We start from the raw sequence: 707 nt of genomic DNA, 5'->3' as shown, positions 1-707 counted from the left end.
TAGTGCCCGATATTATAGCTACTTTTATATATGGAAATACAAAAGCCATGGCTGATTTGAGATGATGAGTACAAAGACATTCTATGTGTAGAGGCAGCAACAATTGAGAAGTCAATTTGAAGCCTTGTGAAGAATGGAAAGTAAGACAACAATATTCGTTCAGTATGAATTAGCATGTTTCTTTGTCAGAATGGATTAACAACAGTATTCTGAATGTATTAGTGTTTTATTTAGATTTCATTGTTTTTATTTGATTTTTAACCATTCTCAATTGTATTTTTTAAGAATAAATGTAATTGTTAACCATTATCAGTTGTATTCTTTCAGAATAAATGTCATTTATGGATGTTCATAGTTGTATTTTATTAAGAATTAATATAATTACTGATTTTAAGATAATAAAATTCTTTTCATATAAAATTTGTATTCATTAAAAATTATTAATCTATATATAGTTTATAGTATTCTTTAATGTTTATTTCAAGATAATGGTAAACACATTCTTTTAGAATGTCCGAATTTATATATTTATTATCCAAAAAATCCAAATTTTACAGTTTACTGAATTAATTATTCCCTAAAATCTAAAATTTTCCTTTTTTAAATTTATGTTATTTGACTAAAATACTCTTAGTATAAAATTAGATGGTATTTTTTAATTTTTTTAAATTTAATAATATGTATTAATCACTTTTTTAAAATAAGTA

Source organism: Lactuca sativa, chromosome 2 (genome assembly GCF_002870075.4).
Source record: "Lactuca sativa cultivar Salinas chromosome 2, Lsat_Salinas_v11, whole genome shotgun sequence".
Classification (NCBI taxonomy): domain Eukaryota; kingdom Viridiplantae; phylum Streptophyta; class Magnoliopsida; order Asterales; family Asteraceae; genus Lactuca; species Lactuca sativa.
The sequence above is the reverse complement of the archived record's forward strand: the minus strand, read 5'-3'. Positions refer to the sequence as shown.